Below are 12,269 nucleotides of genomic sequence, written 5' to 3'. Positions count from 1 at the left end.
CCTGGGATCGAGCCCCAAATCGGGCTCTCTGCTCATCAGGGAGCTTGCTTCTTCCTCTCTTTCTGCCTGCCTCTCTGCCTGCTTGTCATCTCTCTCTGCCAAATAATAAATAAAATCTTAAAAAATAAAAGAAATTGAATGGATGTCTGACTATCTTATAGGTTTGCTAAAAATCAGTGACTTTGTGTTCACATGTGGTTATGCAGGAATTTTTAACTTTCTCTAAGAAGTTATTAGATTTGATTATATAATGGCAGTAAAGGATGGAGAAAAGCAAAGTACAAGTTTTAATTTTCCTTCTTGTCAATCCCTCAGTGCTTTCTGATATTAAAGGAAAAAGTAGATGGATATTGACCTGGCAACTATCAACACCTGTCATTCTCCCTTGGATAACAAATATCTCTATAATCTCTTCTTCCCAGTAAAAAAAAAAATAAAATATATTCATAACCCACACTGTGCAATCTCACGTTACTGCACCATCTCACGTTACTGCACCAAGATAAAATTACAATGATTTTCAGTCGTTTCAAATGGACAGAATACCCTTCCTTATGATATCATGTCTTATAAGATAGATAATTGGCGTGCTACCAATATACCCAGATGTGACTGTGGAAGAGACAGGAAAAAAATAATAATATTTATTTATTCCTTGGGTTGACCCTGTTTACACAGATGCATTACTATTAGAAAAGGTTGGTTTGGGACATTGGAATGAATTTACTTAATGGGTCTGTATGTAATTGTGTTGGAGGAAATTTTTAATTTCTACAAAAATTATTAGAATTCTATCTTATTCTCTTTTGTTAATTTTCACATGTTAACAAAGCCAACGTTTTTGTCTAGCAGGCAAGATCTTAAATTTTAACAAAACTCAATTTTTTCCCTTTTTTTTAAAGTTTGAGAGCCTCATGTTCTCTCATGCTGCTTTAAATACAGCTAAAAAAAAAGGAGCTAAATGGGGCAGTAAGACCAGACTTTTAATTTTATTTTATTTATCTTATTTTTAATTAAAAAATTAAAGATTGTATTTATTTATTTGTGAGAGAGAGAGCATGATTGGGGCAGGGGGATGTAGATGCAGAGAGAGACTGAGAAGTGTACTCCTTAATGAGCAGGAAGCCCAATATGGGGCTCGATCCCAGGATCCTGACTGAGATCATGACCAGAGACAAAGGCAAATACATGTGTAAAATTCCTTTTTTCTGGGAAACAATTCAAGAGATGTTTGAAAAAGTACTGGGGAATCAACTTTAATCGGAGATACAAAAATTTAATGGACTTTTGTAAAGCTACAGGGATCCAAATGATGGGAATCCCAGCCCATTTAGGTTGTGGACCACAGAGTATTCTTCTCTGTAATATTTTATTTTCTTCCATGTCTACTAACTCCAGTCCAAGTTCACTGATCTCTTTTTAGATAGTGCAAAACATGGCAAAGAATACCAAACAAGTGCCCAATATTCTACATTTATTACATCATTTCTAACATATAGAAGTGTGTTATCAAGGCTGGTTCTGTGAACGAACCTAGTTATGCTAAAGTGTGTTTTGTTCTCCAAGAAATTAAATGCATGATTATCACACAATTATAAAATACTTGTGTCAAGAATTTTGATTCAAAAATTAATAAGAGAAGCAGATATTAAAACCAGTTCACATGGTAATTTGGGATATAAGCAGAGTTGTGTAGCAGAAGTGCTCTGGGCCCATAATTTGGGTTATAGAATTTATGTTTTCTAATGAAAAATCATTAACTTGCAGTATTGTTAACAAGAATCTTGTGCATTACCATCAGTTTTCTACATTATAACCTCTTGCTCTACATTTTGTAAATAACTTTGTCAATAGCAAGCTAATAAACGGTGTGACTCCAATGGATTGACTTAATCTCCAGAGTTTCTGCTACATAATGCCTAGGACTCCAGTGAAAGGACACCTAAGAATTTATTTTGCCAGAAAATTTGATCATTTTTTTTCACTGTGTTTACCTATTTTCCAAAACTAGTCCTTTTGCTTCACCTTTCAGTCTACGGACAACCCTGTATCTGACTGACTTGTTAATTCTGGGAATGTTTTGCAGATTAATTTGCTTGCCAGAGGTGGTTCCTCTAATTGATGTCTAAGAACCCTAATTAGTTAAGAAAACTTTTTTTAACATTTTCATTGCTATTTATTATTATTATTATTATTATTATTGCTAATATCTCTATTATAAATAATTCACAAGGGCATCTTTCTGACAAAAGACAAAGAGCTGGCTACTAGTAGAAAAAGTACATTTGACTCTGACAGTGAGAATGGTAAAGGGATTTGAGAAAATAAGGCAAAGCACTGGAATTATGTGTTAAAACTTTAAATATTATAGACACATTTACTTAATTTCTAATACTGCTGTTGCTTATAATTAAATAAGATGTTTTCCATGAACCACGCATTACAGCAAATATATTGTTTATACAGATTAAATTGTCATCAAAAGGGACACCTGGGTGGCTCAGTTGGTTAAGCAGCTGCCTTTGGCTCAGGTCATGATCCCAGCATCCTGGGATCGAGTCCTGCATCAGGCTCCTTGCTCGGCCGGGAGCCTGCTTCTCCCTCTGCCTCTGCCTGCCATTCTGTCTGCCTGTGCTTGCTCTCTCGCCCACTCTCTCTGATAAATAAATAAAATCTTAAAATAAATAAATAAATAAATTTTCATCAAACAATTGTAAGTGTATTTTATTGTAGGATCATGATCAGCATTTTGCAGATGAGAAAAGTGAAATTTAGAAAAGTATGTCTCTTCAAATCCCTCATACAATATCTGGCCTAGATAGAAGGATACACTATCACAATTGGGGAAGATAATTGAGATTACTTAAAATGATAAACTTTACTGTTCAGGGTTTTTTAAAAGTTTGCCACAGATTCAGATTCTTTTAAAATATATATCTATTTTGTGTAAAGAGAATGCACTGAGAAGTAAAAAGAAAGTGATATATCAGTGCTACCAACTAATGGCTATAATATCATCACCTTATTTATGAACAATGAAAGAGTGTGCAATATTTAAATAAATTTAAATAAATTCCTATTTATTTTATATATTTATAAATTTAAATAAATTCCTATTTATTTATTATTAAAGAAATTCCTCTAACAAACAGCATGTTTTGAAGGTTGCTAGCAGAAAAGTGTTGTACTACATGGAAGTAATCAGAAAAGATGATCTAAAATTCTGCTTTCAAGGGCACCTGGGTGGCTCAGTGGGTTAAAATTCTGCTTTCGAGAAGCTATAACAGTAAGTACTGAGCATTAGCTATTATATGCTATGGATGAATAACTGAAATCTACATTTGAAACTAATGGTACACTATATGTTAACTAACTGAATTTTAAAAAGTTAATTAAAAAATACCACTGTTTTATAAAACAATATTCCCAACAGGGTCTCTTGCTTTAAAATATTCACTTTGTAATGAGTCATTACTTTTGTCTAGCCAATTCTTACATTACTGTTTATCCCTTCCCTGCTTTATCCCTTCCCAGTATCAATAAAGGCTCACTTGGGTTACCTAGAAGCCATGAGAAAGCTTGTAATAGATCTGGCTGGTGTTCACCAGCAATTTGACCACCATGTGCACAGGGAAGTCTATTGATAAAGGCTTTATTGCAATACATTGCAAATACATGGATGATTTTGAATTCTCTTTCTTGAGGTCTTGTTTCATGATAATAAATTTAGGGTGGCTTATTGGAATGGATGTTATTAACATATCTTCATAGTTATAAGTACATGGAATTGTAAAATAGATGAATGAATGTGGCATTACTGACAACTGTCCTCATTTTGAAATCAAATTACAGTGTACTAAGATGAGGAAGCAAAGCAGATTTGGGATTATGAGTGAAATAATTTTAAAAAGTCTTAGGGGTATGATCAGACTATTGGGTAATTCAGTAGAAAAATGTCAACTGATTGAGATTCAGTGTTCCCTGATTTCAGAGAGAAGATACGATAAATAAGTAACACGAGGAGACTAGGAAGCCAAACATAAGTGATAATTTTGTGCCAGGGTGTGTATACGTCTGTTTATCTTCTTGCTTTACCACTAATGTTGCTCCTAGAGGAGAGTTTAAATATGTGTTGGAGCTAATCTCTGTGGATTACACAAGAAACCACATCCTACAGCTCTGCCTGAAACACCCCTTATGATTTCAATGTAATTTGGTTTTTGCATTTTTAGAAATAACAAAATACTTTGCAAACTCATCTCCTTTATTATTTCTACAAGTTACCACCACAAGTGAGTCAGCTGACTCCTCATTTTAACACAGTGACAGTCACAGAGGAATGGAGGAACAAGTAGAGTTATCAATATATGTGCTTTTAAGAAGTATGCTAGGGTAGCAGCTATTTCCAGGAATCAAAACATGGGTCAGCAGCTGTGCAGGAAAAGTGATGGAATAAATGACTCATTTCAGAGGAGCTCTATAACATATTAGTTCTATAAACTATCTTCAGCACCCAATTACCCGCTTTGATCTAAAGATAAGGATTTACAGTTAAGGTCCCATTTATGATTTGACTGGTAGGGTCTGAATCATTTTTACTATTGTTTTGACTATTACTTGAAACCTATAGTAGTACTTGGGATATGTGTTGTGTATTCTGTGAACATGTGCTATTTTTAGATTAGATAATTCCTGTCTCGAATCCCTGTTAATTTTTTTTTTATTTGTTAGTGGTTTCAGTAAATGGGTATATCTGAAAAATTGCAAAGCCACTATTAAAACAAGTTATTATTATATATAGCATGGAATTGCACATTTCTCCTTTGAATCCGACAGAGTTTCACCATATCCTTAACAATTTGGGAAAAACATGCTATTATTTTTCTTTATAAAATTTCTTCTGTTAGGCTGTGATGGTTGTCATCAGCAGTAACTCCTCTGAAGGCTTTGTCAAAAGAGTTGAAAAAATTGGAAAGGTATGAATGAAGCTGTTTGATGAATATAAAGAAAAGAGCATGGAAGTACAATTCACACTCTTACTTCTCCTTCTATGCTTTCAGATGTTTGACATTTGAAAATTTTGCTTCTAGAAGAGATGCCCTATATAATTCTTACTTTAAGGAGCAAGTTGCTTTTTATAAACATATATTTTTACCCCCGCTTTTATAATTTTTTTCTTATTCTACCATTCAAGTATTTCCATTTAAATTAAATTCAATATCATTTAAAAAATAATCAAAAGTGCATCCAGTATTCAATTCCTGGGCTAAATAATTTTAGAAAGCTTTGTGTTATTGAACCTACAGTGTTTTTCTGTAGTTTCAACTCTTTCTTTCTGTGATTTTTCCCATTAGTCACGTAAGTGACTGCAATATAACAGACATTGAGGATAAAGAAGGACTGAATAGAACAATCCTTGGCCTCATGAAGTTGAGAATCTAGCAAGGGAGTCAAACAATTCAATCATTCAGAGACAATTTATTGAGTGCCTTGCCTAAGATGAGCACAACAAAACCCCAGCCCTGAGGAATCATTTTAATGGGAGAGATAGATAATAGGTAAGCCAACTTTAAAAAAAAAATCGTACTGGTTTTTCTTTAATAGTGATGCATATTTGAACTAAATAAGTGCATTTCTAAAAGAGCAGTGATTGAGAAGAGGTTTTTTTAACTGAGTGGTCCGAAAAGGCCTCCCTGAAAAAGTCTGTTTGGAACAGATTTCTGAATAATATCAGCTATGAAGCTGCATAAAAATCTTAGGGATGGGTGATTTTTCCAGTCAAAAAACTGTAAAGGCTCCAAAGTCACAATACAGCTGTAAGTTTCTCTAATAAAGTAACTTCTGACAAAGAATGAGAAGAAATAACTAACCCAGGTTTAAAAGAAAAGGGACAGACTTTCTATGGAATTCATATTTAATTAAAGCTCTAAAGGACAAAAATACAATAGAGCAAAATTCTGGTCATGCTGATATACCTAATGAAAGTTCATAAATAAGGTGTGGGTAGCAAAGAGTGTGTGGGAATGTTGGTAAGAACAGTGGGGAAGAGTCATCCCTGAACATTTCTTAAATGAAGCAATTCTTGTGTTGTTTTAAAGGGTAAATTGGAGTTTGCCTAAGTGATTAGAGAAGGATGCCTCAGCTTATGGAAGTTCAAAGCCATAAAGATGTGATAAACTACTGCAGATATTTTCATGTATATTTGTTGTTGCTTCTAGTAATGGTGATCTAAAAACTCCTACTTAAAACAACTAAAAATCCAGACCACATAGCTTTTAAAATTAAAAATATCAGAATGATTATAAAAATAAGTGAGGGATTACTGGGCCAAAATACGAAATACAATGAGAGCCTAGAGATATATGCCCTGAAGCCATTTTAGCTATGAGAGCATTTGAAACTGCTAAAACACACTGAGCTGTGTTGTTAATAGACTCTTGATACTAGAGAAACAAAATTCAAAATCCAGCAGCAATCAAATTTGAGGACTTTGGTACAACCCAAATTTAAGTTGAGATCCCCAAAGCACAAGGAGAAGCAGAAATAAGACTATAGCCTACCTTGCCTTCTGTGTAAACTGAGAAAGTCAATCACTGAATTTGGAGTATGATTGTCTTGTAGAGTCTCAGATATAAGAGAAAATCCTGCCAAGGAGGACCATACCATTATTATAGCTCTTAATTATCCCTACTCAATAAGAGTTTCAAATATAATGTCTTGAACATAGCAAAATGGAACAAAGCACACAAAGAAAAACCATTAACAAGATTTGATAGACAAAATGGGATTAAGTATGATATTAAAATGATCAATAAAGATTGTAAAATGGCTTGATTACTCTGCTCAAAGAAATGAGAGGGGAAGCAAATTGAACAAAAAACTGAAACTAAAAATGATATTGAGAAAGGTTTTATAAATGAACCAAATGGATACTCTAGAACTTTAAAGATATGACAGCTAATTTAAGATACCACAGGTGTGCCTGGGTGGCTCACTTAATTAAACCTCCAATTCTTTTTCCTTTTTTTTTTTTAACACCTTAATTTTATTTTATTTCTTTCATTTTGGCTCAGGTCGTGATGTCAGGGTTGTGAAAAAGAGCCCAGAGTTGGGCTCTGTGCTGAGCCTGGAGCCTGCGTAAGATTCTTTTCCCTTCTTTTTCATCCCTCCATGCGCTCTCACTCGCTCGCTCTCTCTTGCTTGCAAATAAATAGATAGATAGATAGATAGATAATAGACAAAGCAAAATAAAAGCAGATTATGTAAATAAATATAACGATTTTGAAATGAAAACAAGTTCAAAATAAAATAGAGAAGACCTGGTACACAGCTAAAAGTTCATTCAGAAAATCTACTATTAAAGAAGTCAGTATGACACAATGTTAAGATATCAAAAGATTTGAGCATGTACTTTACAGAAAGGGTAATCCAAATGGCCACTCATATATAAAAACTGTTTATCTTTATTATGAATCTGGAATTCAATTAAATTAAATTAAAAATAAATTAAAACCTAGAATGACATACTATTACACACTTACCATATTGGGCAACAGTAAAAATGTCTTGCAAGAATGTGAAAGAATGAAAGTGCCCATAATAAAAACATTTGAGGTAAGTTGGACAATATTTAGAAAACTTAAAAATAAAAAAAAAAATTTGGTCCATTCCTAGAAATACAACATGGAACTAAATGAATATTTTCACCAGGATATGCAAAGAGATGATTATAGCTATTTCATTCATAACGGCAGATCAGTAGTGGTCTATTTGCACAATGTTACATTAAATAAGAGAGAATATTAACAAACTGGGAAGAGGGGCTAGGTTGTTATCATAAACAGATCTTCTATGGTGCTGATTATGTTCTATTTCTCAAAATCTTAAGTTAAAAAAGTTTTCATATATATATATCTAGATAGATAGATAGATTTTAGATAGACAGATATCCCAGAAGCTGCAATGCTAGGCTAAGACCAGGCTTTAAAGGGCTTTTCTATACTCTACTAAATACTTGAAATCATTCATTATATCATATCTCAGTGTTCAAATCTCCATTTGTTTCCTCAGTTTCCTAATATTTATCTTAACGTGACCTGATCCAGACTTTTGATCACCTTTGTCTAAATATTTCTATTTTAACAAATTCTTTTTTAACACTGAGAGACTAAAACTTAGAAAAATACTCTGATTGTTATCTCCCTAGAGTGGAAAATATATAGTTACCCATTAACTAATGATATCCATGTCTACATTAGATCCATGACATTTTTAATTCTTGGGAGCTTTTGGTTAAATGAATTTTTTAAGCTTCCTTTAAATGAAGCTTTAAGTCATCACCACATGAATAAAATTAAAGAACTAAATGAAAACAGGCCAAGTATTTACAGAGTAATAGAATGTGCAGTGGAAAGAGTCCAATTCTGAAATCATAAAGCCTAAATTAGTGTGATGCATCTTTACTAGCCATGTAATCATAAACCAGTTATCTAAATGTGTTAGCCTCAGTTTTTTCACCCATGAAATGGTGATGATAATACTTATTATGCAGAGTTGTTGTGTGGATGTGATGCAGCATGGAGCATGAGAGTCTCATATTCCATGCTAAAATGATAGCTATTTTTATACTTATAATAATTCTAATAATAGTAATTAAATTGTTCAAAATGGTAATATTCATTTATATTGAGGCATTGTATTGACTATTCATAGACACATTTGCCAAAATAAATTTCATTTTACTTTACCCCCTCTGAGGATATATAATCCCTAATTCAATATGAATCTCATTATGAATAATAATTATCATAATAATATGATGATTTCTCTTCTATTCATTTTTAGGGAGGTATCCTTTACTGTTGAACATAAAGAAACTTAAGCAAGTCTGTCTTATTCAAAATTTGCATGCTGCTTTCTTATGAAACTAGATGATAGAGTTGTATGAAATAAATTCATGCAGTTAAGACATTTATGTTTGGAAAACTGGGTGGTCAGTTTAGTATTTCAAAAGAAGATTTTAAATTTAAACCTTAAAACTGAGCTCTTTCAGCCTTATTTATAGACCATCCTTCATGCTTCATAAGTATTCCTTCATTGTAAACTAATAGTTTTTGTCCCAGTGTATATAACGGAAATGGATTTTATATTCTATTATTTCAGAGTTAGTTGCAGTTTCTACTTCCTTACTTCCTTTTTTGAAAAATAGATTAATTCTACAAAAAGTATTTTCCCGATTTATTGAAAAAAATTGACATATTATAATTTGTAAATTTAAGAAATGATTTCTTATAACATTGCAAACTTTTAACATTGTGTAAATTTTGTACAATTTGATAAATTGGTATACATCTGTATTGCAATATAATCTACATAAAAATGTTAATACATCTACTATCTCGTATAGTTGCCACTGTTTTTTATGCATGTATGGTAAGGAATTTTAAGATCTACTCTCTTAGCAACTTTTATGTATATAGTACAGTAGAGATAAACTTCAGAGGTCTTGTGGGTTTTGTTCCAGACTGCCTCAATAAAGTGATTATCTCAATTAACTAAGTCAAATTATTATTATTATTTTTTGGTTTCCCAGTGCATATAAAAAATTATGTTTCCCAGTGCATATAAAAAATAAACACTATACTGTACTGTTCAAAAGCATTATGTCTTTAAAGAAAAACAATGTATATACCTTAAGTAAACTAGTTCTGAGTTTTCAGTGGGTCATAATTACTAATCACAGATCACCATAACAAATACAATAATAATGAAAAAACTTGAAATATTGCAAGAATTACCAACATGTGACAGAGAGACACAAAATGAACAAATGTTGTTAGAAAAATGGTGGGAGCAGACCTATTTTATACAAGATTGCTATAAACTTTCAACTTGTAAGAATGTGATATATGCAAAGTTTAATAAAGGGAAGCACAATTTAAAAAAGTATGTATATATTATTAACTATGATCATCATGCTGTACATTAGCTCCCCAGAACTTTTTCATATTATAGTTGCAAGTTTGTACCCTCTGACTACCTTACTCCACCCCAGGTTCACCCTTTGTCAACTCAACTCTAAGTTTCCATTAGTTTGTCTTTTCTTCAGATTCTGTACGTAAGGGATATCATAATACATAAACTAAAAATATATATATAAAATATTTGAAATATTTCACTTAGTATAATACCTTCAAGATCCATCCATGCTGTTGTAAATGGCAGTAATTCTTAATTTTTCATGGTTAAGTAGTATTCCATAGTATATATTTACCATACTTATTTTATTCATTCATCCATTAATGGATACTGAAGTTATTTCCATCTCTTGCTTAGAGTTAATAATTTTATAATGAACATAAGAGTGCAGATATGTCTTCGAATAGTGACTTCGTTTCCTTTAGATATATATCTAGAAGTGGGATTACTGAATCATATGGTAATTTTACTTTTAATAATATGAATAATCTCCATACTGTATTCCATACAAATTTATATCCCTATCACAATGCATAAGTTCCCCATTTTCCCCAATATTTACCAAAATTTGTTAGTTTTAATTTTTTGGTAGTATATATTTTTCTAATAGGTAGTAATATCTTGCTGTGTTTTTCAGAGGTAAACAACAACAACAACATAATGACTTTGTCCTGAGTTTTTACATTGAGCACTTTTTAATGCTCCTGTTGGTCATTTATATAACTTTTTTGAAAAAAAGTCTATTGAGATCCTTTTGATATTTTTTAAATTATATATATTTTTCTATTTGTATCTGTTGGTTATTAACCTCTTTTCAGATATAAGATTTGTAAGTATTTTTTTACATTCTTTGGATTGTGTTTTCATTCTCTCTCTCTTTTTTTTTTTTTTTTTTTGGCAATGCAGAAACTTTAGTTTGATGTAATACCATTTATTTATTTTTGCTTTTTTTGCTTGTGTTTTTGGTCTGGTATCCAAAAAAATATTGGCAAGGCCAATGTCAAGGAGAATTTTTCCTATGTTTTCCTTTAGGAAATGTAGTTTCATGCATCACCTTTAAGTCTTTAATCTATTTCAAGTTACGACTTATGAGTGATATAAGGTTCCAGTTTCATACTGTTTTATGTGACTATTCAGTTTTAAATATCATTTATTGAACAGACTATCTTTACCCATTACATATGTTGGCCCCTGTCAAATATTAGGTGACTGTATGAAAGGATTTATTTCTGGACTCTCAATTCTGTTCTACTTGTTTATTGGTCTGTTTTTATGCCAGTATACTTTATTGCTTTGAGCATGAGGACTTTGTAGTATAGTTTCAAATCAAGAAGTGTAATTTCTCTTCTTCATTCTTTCTCAGAACTGCTTTATTTGTTGTCTTTCATGGTCTCATAAATTTTAGGATTCTTTACTTACTTCTGTAAAAAAACAATATTGGATTTTTTTAAAGATTATTTATTTATTTATTTGACAGAGAGAGATGACAAGCAGGCAGAGAGGCAGGCAGAAAGAGAAGAGGAAGAAGGCTTCCTGCTGAGCAGAGAGCCTGATGTGGGGCTCAATCCCAGGACCCTGGGATCATGACCTGAGCCGAAGGCAGCGGCTTAACCCACTGAGCCACCCAGGCGCCCCTAATATTGGATTTTTGATAGGAATTTGATTTACAGATGGTTTTCGGTAGCATGGACATTTTAACAATGTTAATTCTTACCATTCATAAATATGAGCTATCTTTCCATTTGTGTCTCCTTCAATTTCTTTATCAATGTCATAGTTTATGCGGTACAGATCTTTCATCTTCTTAGTTAAATCTTTTCCTAAGTATTTTATTATTTTTGATGCTATTGTGAATTAGATTGTTTTCTTTATTTTTTCAGATAGTTCATCATTAGAGTGTTAATATGATCCTGTCTTGTGCTTACTTTGGCAGCACATATACTAAAATTGGAATGATGCAGAGAAGATTAGCGTGATCACTGAACAAGGATGACATTAAAAACTGGGAAGCGTTCCATATTAAAAAAAAAATGAAACAAAACAAAATTCTTGTCTTTTATATATTGATCTTGTATTTGGCAGCTTTACTAAATTTGTTTATCCAAATTTTTTTGTGAAGTTTTTAGGCTCTTTTTCATGTAAGTTCATGTTATCCAAAAAAAGAAAATTTTACTTCTTCCTTTTTTTTTTTTTTTGGAATCTTTTATTTCTTTGTGTTCCTTGTTTCTCTGGCTAGGACATCCAGTACTATGTCAAATGAGAGTAGTGGAAGTGGACACACTTGTCTTGTT

At 32.1% G+C, this 12,269-nt stretch overlaps 1 non-coding gene across 1 annotated transcript; it reads left to right on the top strand.

Annotated features, from left to right (window-relative positions):
• Positions 1 to 11,895: 11,895 nt before the first annotated feature.
• LOC131813296 (U6 spliceosomal RNA) lies at positions 11,896 to 12,002 on the top strand. Its single transcript, XR_009346721.1, has one exon. It is a non-coding gene; the product is annotated as a U6 spliceosomal RNA (small nuclear RNA).
• The last annotated feature ends 267 nt before the right edge of the window (positions 12,003 to 12,269 follow it).

This window comes from Mustela lutreola, chromosome 12 (assembly GCF_030435805.1).
Source record: "Mustela lutreola isolate mMusLut2 chromosome 12, mMusLut2.pri, whole genome shotgun sequence".
Taxonomy (NCBI): Eukaryota; Metazoa; Chordata; class Mammalia; order Carnivora; family Mustelidae; genus Mustela; species Mustela lutreola.
This window is presented reverse-complemented; position numbering and strand designations above follow the sequence as displayed.